Below are 7,500 nucleotides of genomic sequence, written 5' to 3' on the forward strand. Positions count from 1 at the left end.
GACAGATAGATAGATAGACAGATAATATAGATATACATATACCATTTGCGGGGAGGCAAAATTAATCCAACACAGAGCAACAAAGAGAGACGGCTTCGAACTCGTCAGCCCAATCTTCGAATCACACTGTGCGAGAAATGGCATTTTCTTTCGCTGGAATTTTTCACGAACAACGAAATCATCGACTCATCTTTTAGTGTAAATGTCTAAATATTTCGAAACATCTCCATCTTCGATTTCATAATCCCTGACACCAATAAAACCTGATATACCTGTCCGTTTTTGTTTTTTGTTTTTGACTGATATACCGAATCTAGTAGGCTATTTGATGTTTTACGCAAATACTACGTTTTCTGAGGCTATAGAGAACTAGGGGAGACTATAATTCATGGGTCTAACACATTTTTTTGACAATTGATATCGCCCTCATTCTGCAAGTTGTCAGTATATCATCCCACTGCCTTATTTTATCCATGTATGTCAATTCTAAATTTCATATAAAATATAGAGGTCTGTGGTCTTATGGTACCATCCACATTTCTTCACAAGGAAAGAAAGAAGGGAAGGTAAAAGGGAGAGATGGAAATAGAGAGGGAAAGATAGAGAGAGAGAGGTAAGAGGGGAAGGGGAGGGCAGCAGGAGAGAGAAAGAGAGGTAAGGGAGAGAGAAAAAAGAGAATAACTGACAAATTGAGAGAGAGACATACATAGAGACAGCCAGAGAGGAGAGGAGGGAGAGATAACTATACACAAGAAAAGAGAGAGAGAGAAACAAGACAAAGACAGAGTATCGGAACCTCTCTTGGTATGAGAGAGGTTTCAAGATCTGGTATTAGCTTCAAAACTCTAAGTAGCTGGATGTTTATTGTTTGATAAAAGAGCGTAAAGCACACAGAGAATAAACCTTTCACAAATTATTACACCCTCTGGAATGTGCTACAAGTGATTGAGAGACAAGAGGCATAGTTCTTCGGGTTGACCAGGAGGGTTTGACGTATAACTGCTAGATCAGGATAAATTCCAGCCAACCTCCCATGTTGTAGCCTAGCCTATGTCAAGGCCACTTCCAGGATAGTCCTACATGGATGGGCATCATGGCCCGCTACCATTCCAGCACCAAATAGTGTACTGCATATCAGAAAGTATATTCATTTGTGAAGTGCATGTTCTTAATGTGCAGTACTCCTTTCGACGAAGCAGTAAACACAACCATCCATGCAGAGTTTTTTTTATTTCATTTTATCTATTTGCTCCCACAAGATTTTTTTCTCCCACAGAAATTTCTGCCATATTAAGAAGCCCTTACAGCTGGTGGCAGCGGTGGGATACCCGACCCTATGACAGCAGAACATGACCTCTCTTCTGACCTGGTGCGAGGTCAGGTCATTCAATATCCTTCTACCGGATGAGTTATTCTGCTTTCAGTGGCAGGTATGTATGACATGGCTTGGTTTAAATTGAATCACGATCTTGAATTTACAATAAGTCATAGGTTTTACAACTAGACAGAGAGAGACACAGATAGAAGGGATGGAAGGAGGGAGAGAGTGAAAGAGAGACAGAAGCAAAGACAAAGAGAAAGGGTGGGGCGTTGGGAGAGGAAGATGGAAAAGGGGGGATAGAGAGAGAGAGAGAGAAAGAATAAGGTATATATAGAGGGAAAGAGGGAGACAGGAAAGGAGAGAGAGAGAGGGAAGAACCACACTAAGAGGGAGAGACAAGGAGGGTGGGAGAAAGAGAATGAGAAAGAAGGGAGAAGAAAGAGGAGACAGTGTGGGAGGGAGATAGGGAATAGAAGAAAGAGAGAGGGAGAAAACAAGGGGGAAAGAGACACGTAGGCGAGGGGCAGAAGAAGAGATGTTGAAATAAGAGAAATGGTAAAGAGGAGATAGGGAGAGGAAGGGGGGACAGTGATAGGAAGAGAGAAAGACATACATAAAAACAGAGAAAACAACAAATAGAGAGAGGGGTGAGGGAGGGAGGGAGGGAGAGAGACATTGAGAGATTGATAGAGAGACAGAGACAGACAGACCGACACAGAAAGAAAGAGATAGACAAGTAGATAGATTTATATAGACAGATAGAGAGAGAGAAAGAGAAAGAGAGAAACGCACACACATACACACATATATATAGTCGATTAGAAAGACAGACAGAGAGAGGGAGAGAGGCATACATACAGAAAAACAGAGAGAGAAGCACGAAGAGAGGGACTGTTAAACATACGAATGATAGACAGAGAAAGAGAAGAGGAGAGGGAGAGAGAGAGAAAGAGGGAGTGAGTGAAAGGGAAAGAGAAAGGGGGAGGGAAGGAGGGAGGGAAGGAGGGAGAGAGAGAGAGAGAGAGGGGAGAGAGAGAGAGAGGAGAGAGAGAGAGAGAGAGAGAGAGAGAGAGAGAGAGAGAGAGAGAGAGGGGGGGGGAGGGAGAAGGAGGGAGAAGGAGGGAGGGAGGGAGAAGGAGGGAGGGAGAGAGAGAGAGAGAGAGAGAGAGAGAGAGAGAGAGAGAGAGACGGGGGGGGGGGAGGCAGAGAGAGAGAGAGAGAGAGAGAGAGAGAGAGAGAGAGAGAGAGAGAAAAGACAGACAAAGACAGAGGGAGGGAGGGAAGGGGAGAGAGAGAGATATAGAGAAAAAGAGAGGGAGACGGGGGGGGGGGGGAGGGAAGGAGGGAAGGAGGGGGAGAAAGAGAGAGAGACAGGGAGAGAGAGAGAGAGAGAGAGAGAGAGAGAGAGAGAGAGAGAGAGAGGGAGAGAGAGAGAGAGAGGGAGGGAGAGAGAGAGAGAGAGAGAGAGAGAGAGAGAGAGAGAGAGAGAGGCAGACAGAGACAGACAGACGCACAGACAGATAGATGGATTGTAAACTATATGGATGCATTTATGAAACAAAAAGAAATTATCGAAAGATAAGAAAACAAGAAAAAAAAACATCTTTGCATATATGTGTTTGTATGTCGTATTTTCATAATACAAAGAAATATCCCGTAAAACATAATTGTTCTGTTAGTCAATGGAGCCTCATATAAGGAGAAATACAATCCCTTCATTGAGTTAAATGTCCTATTTCAACCTCAACCTCACACTGGCAGAACGAAGATCAACCAAACGAAGATCTCTCTCTCTCTCTCTTTCTCTTTCTCTTTCTCTTTCTCTTTCTCTTTCTCTTTTTCTTTCTCTTTCTCTTTCTCTTTCTCTTTCTCTTTCTCCTCTTTCTTCTCTCTCTCGCTCTCGCTCTCGTTCTCGTTCTCTTTCTCTTTCTCTTTCTCTTTCTCTTTCTCTTTCTCTTTCTCTTTCTCTTCTCTTCTCTTTCTCTTTCTCGTTCTCGTTCTCTTTCTTTCTCTTTCTATTTCTCTCTCTCTCTCTCACCCACTCATTCACTCTCTCTCACTCTCTCTCTCTCTTCTCTCTCTCTCTCTCTCTCCTCTCTCTCTCTCTCTCTCTCTCTCTCTCTCCCTCTCCCTCTCCCTCTCCCTCTCCCTCTCCCTCTCCCTCTCCCTCTCCCTCTCCCTCCTCCCTCTCCCTCTCCCTCTCCCTCTCTCCCTATCCCTCTCTCTCCCTCCCCCTCTACCACGCATGACTTCAGAAATACAGCATTACACGTAAGGAAAAAAAAGAAAGAAAGAAAGAAAAGAAGTCAGAAATGGTGTCCTAATTGCCGACCCTTTTCTCACGCTGCAACACGCACAAAGATCCAGAGGAAAGGCACCCAGAGGTCAGTGTAATTAAGTGAAAATAAGAAATTAAAAAAAAATGAGAGACGTCCTCGGAATTGATCATGGCGACGACTATTCACCATATCAAAAGGTCTTCCTCGGACAGATTAGTCTTTATTTGCAGAGAAAGAGGGCTATGCTAATGAGTGCAGGTGCAATGACATGTAATGTGCAAATCACGTTTTAAGTACAGGTAAGCATAGGTGTGTCATGTGCGCTGATGTGTATAAGCATTAATGTGATGCGTACTAAACAGACGCTTCGAAAAAACACGTAACTATATGATAAATGAGGAAATAATGAAGAGAGGGCGTCTAACAACTACGAACAGGTAGATGCTGTGTTTTAACAAGAATCTAATGATCGGATTACGACGAAATAGCATCCGATGTCCGGTAATAAAAGAACATGGTATAGTGAAATCGATAACACTATTTACGGCAGTGAAAAAGTGTCAGAAATCAGTGCATTGCTCATAAGGACGTGAATCGTTTCTAACCAACAAATGAGGACGGACGAAAGGCAGGCGGAGTGATAACAAAGGAGGAACGGCAGCGCAATATAATCAATCAGAAGGACATAACAAGCGATGAATACGAGGAAGAGAAACACACAAAGAGCACAAGACAACCTCGAGCACCAGAACCCTCGAATTCAACCTCAGAGACTCGCAGAGAGAGAGAGAGAGAGAGAGAGAGAGAGAGAGAGAGAGAGAGAGAGAGAGAGAGAGAGAGAGAGAGAGAGAGAGAGAGAGAGAGAGAGAGAGAGGAGAGAGAGAGAGAGAGAGAGAGGAGGGAGGGAGGGAGGGGGGGGGAGGGAGGGAGGGGGAGAGAGAGAGAGAGAGAGAGAGAGAGAGAGAGAGAGAGAGAGAGAGAGAGAGAGAGAGAGAGAGAGAGAGAGAGAGAGAGAGAGAGAGAGAGGGAGAGAGAGAGAGAGAGAGAGAGAGGGTGTGCGGAGGGAGGGAGGGAAGGAGGGAGGGAGGAGAGAGAGAGAGAGAGAGAGAGAGAGAGAGAGAGAGAGAGAGAGAGAGAGAGAGAGAGAGAGAGAGAGAGAGAGAGAGAGAGAGAGCGAGGGAGGGAGGGAGGGAAGGAGAGGGAGAGAGAGAGACAGAGAGAGAGAGAGAGAGAGAGAGAGAGAGAGAGATTGAGAGAGAGAGAGAGAGAGAGAGAGAGAGAGAGAGAGAGAGAGAGAGGGGAGAGAGGGGAGGGAGGGAGGGGAGGAGAGAGGGAGGAGGGAGCGAGGGAGAGAGAGAGAGAGACAGAGACAGAGACAGAGACAGAGACAGAGACAGAGAGAGAGAGGGGGGGGGGAGAGAGAGAGAGAGAGAGAGAGAGAGAGAGAGAGAGAGAGAGAGAGAGAGAGAGAGAGAGAGAGAGAGAGAGAGAGAGAGAGAGAGAGAGAGACAGACAGACAGACAGACAGACAGAGAGACAGAAAGAGAGGGAGAGAGAGAGCAAACTGAAACCAAGACCGAAAAAAAATAATAAATGCAACAACCCGAGGAGGAGCATCACCCAATAGACACCGAGACGAAAGACGATCGCACAAAATACCCGAATATCAAATGCTCGAGAAGCGTGTTGAGATCCCCACAAAGAGGATTAGCGAAGGTCTGCGAGAGGAATAAGCGAGAGGAAGGCACCTTAAAAAAGCCCAGGTTCCAAGACAGATCAAGAGAATGCATAATTACCTCAACGTCAGACAGATCGATGACCTGCATAAATATATACATGGACTTGTCCTAACGTACACAGACTTGGTGGAAAATATGGCTATACAGAAGGTAGTCTGTTGAAATATAAGTCTGATGACCTGCATAAATATATACATGGACTTGTCCTAACGTACACAGACTTGGTGGAAAATATGGCTATACAGAAGGTAGTCTGTTGAAATATAAGTCTGATGACCTGCATAAATATATACATGGACTTGTCCTAACGTACACAGACTTGGTGGAAAATAGCGCTATACAAAAGGTAGTCTGTTGAAATATAAGTCTTGTGTTTTTTTCTGTCCTTTTATCAACGTATTTTCTCATTCATAAGTATGTCTTAAGTACAAGTAGAGCCTCTACTTAAAACGAACACATTAACTCTACTTAAATCAACATTAACAAGCCTATAAAAACTATATAATTTAGTCGGCACTTGAATTTTCAGCATATGAATGACATGAAAGCCTGTGCGAATTTTATTAACAGCAATAATACGTTTTGTAATAACCACAAGCAAGCTCACTTTTATTTGATGCTTTCTTGTACTTATTACCGTTTCAACTTTAACTTTCTGTTTCCAATATTTACACTTGGTTATCCTTTAAGAAGTTGTCAGAAGTATATTTCTCACAGGTAATGTTAAAGATGAGATGACAACGCGAAGTATGGACACGGACTTATCACTTAATGATATAAAAGAATGTATGAATAACTTTTTAAAAAATCTGTATCATTTATCATTAAACGATCTTTTAACACAGCTTCATACATCATTGTATCCTTTTAAACATCATCAGAGCTCACGCATATAGCATCACAAAAGGATTGTTGCAGTTACTCAGCATGGTAACTGCCAGACACAACGAACTATTTACCAAACAAATCACAGACGGCTAGTTATGCAGTTATAATCATCTATAATTTGCAATCACTCACTATGTTCAGTAATAACTAAAGGATGGTAACCCCGGCCAGAGCGTTATTTAGAAGCAAAATAAACAAAGCCTATCACAGCAAGGAATAACCATTTTAACAAAGGGAATCAAACTAAATTATAAATCATTGATTATTAGTCCCTTGTACGTTGTTACATAGTTATTGACTACTGAGGTTGGAGAAAAATCGTATCTATGGAGATAAACTTTTCATTTATTACACGGGTTACAAATGGTTATGGCTAAAAACGTTATATTACAGTGAACTGATTTTTTAAAAAGTTTAAAGTATATGTAGTTGTTTATAATTCTATAGTTTCAGTTAAAGAGACGGGCGTACAACCATAATTCTGGAAGGCTATACATAATTGCAGGTCTACACAGTTATAACACTTTGGTACAGCAGATTATTAAACAAAACAACTGTAGTTACTTACAGTTATTACTAACTGGAAGCATATTCGAATTTCAAAGTTTAACATATACTGATCTATACAACAAGTATTCGCACATACAAAAGTAAATTCAGATTTATGTACAAATTACACACACTCTCTCACACTTTCTCATAATAACAATTGCACCAAATCAGAACCGAGCAAAGTCGCATTTAATGGCAGATAAATTTGCACTGATTTACACTTACACAAACGGAATCACAGCAACAGACGATCATAAATTCACTGCCATATACCGTTGCTTCTAAAATCTCTTGTAGCTGAAGTCACTTTTTAGTTACAGTCGAACAGAGTTATACACTGTCAGAACAAGTACACACACTTAAACACTACACATAAACTACACACTTTAAACTACACACACAATTATAAACAAACATCAATTGCAAAATTCTCCATCTGCAAAATTCTCGCTTTCCAATTCTAAGTTATCCAGAGAAAAAAACATCTAGTAAACATTTCTCTTTTGTCTTTTTTCACGCATGTTATCGCTATATCAATTCATAAATCCTTTAAGTTAAAAGCGAACAAAGTGTTGAAAAAATATCAAAGTGTTGTAGGCTCGGTGTTACATTTTGGAAAATGATTACGAATCTGGAGGAAACGATAATTGTATTATGGAACGTGTAAACTGACATCCTTATCAGCAGAAGATAAACGTTTTATTCCACAACAATGAAACTG

The 7,500-nt window shown here is 41.8% G+C and overlaps 1 protein-coding gene across 1 annotated transcript in view; it reads right to left on the reverse strand.

Moving 5' to 3' along the window:
- Axud1 (AXIN1 up-regulated 1) overlaps positions 1–7,500 on the reverse strand; it is a 105,356-nt gene that overhangs the window by 96,366 nt on the left and 1,490 nt on the right. The gene's annotated exons all lie outside the window — the stretch shown is intronic.

Source organism: Penaeus vannamei, chromosome 32 (genome assembly GCF_042767895.1).
Source record: "Penaeus vannamei isolate JL-2024 chromosome 32, ASM4276789v1, whole genome shotgun sequence".
NCBI lineage: Eukaryota > Metazoa > Arthropoda > Malacostraca > Decapoda > Penaeidae > Penaeus > Penaeus vannamei.